This window comes from Penaeus monodon, chromosome 8 (genome assembly GCF_015228065.2).
Source record: "Penaeus monodon isolate SGIC_2016 chromosome 8, NSTDA_Pmon_1, whole genome shotgun sequence".
NCBI classification, from domain to species: domain Eukaryota; kingdom Metazoa; phylum Arthropoda; class Malacostraca; order Decapoda; family Penaeidae; genus Penaeus; species Penaeus monodon.
In genome coordinates, this window is record NC_051393.1 from 31,067,949 (window position 1) to 31,068,400 (window position 452).

Sequence of the window (452 nt, forward strand, 5' to 3'; positions counted from 1 at the left end):
GCTCATCCTCGTTCCTCCTCCCTGGCTCCCCACCCTCGCCCCTCCCGCTCGCCCCCCTACCCTCCTCCTCCTCCCTCTCCTCCTGTCCCCTTTCCCCTCTTCGCCAGATCTCGCTTAGTTAGGTATCAAACCTTATATCCTCTATAAATCATTGCAAGTGTTCGCAGTTCCAAGGGAAGAGCAATTGAACCTTCACTCGGACACGCTCACGAGACGGACTCGCCGGCCGCAGTGAATGCATGAACAACAAACAATACACATATATACAAGCACATGCATACACGAGCCCACGAGCGGGCGCGCACGCACGCGCACACGCACGCACGCACGCACGCACGCACGCACGCACGCACACACACACACGCACACGCACACGCACACGCACACACACACACACACAAATCCAAACATCTTGCCCGCGAGGACACAATAGCTACTTATCCCGCGATAAT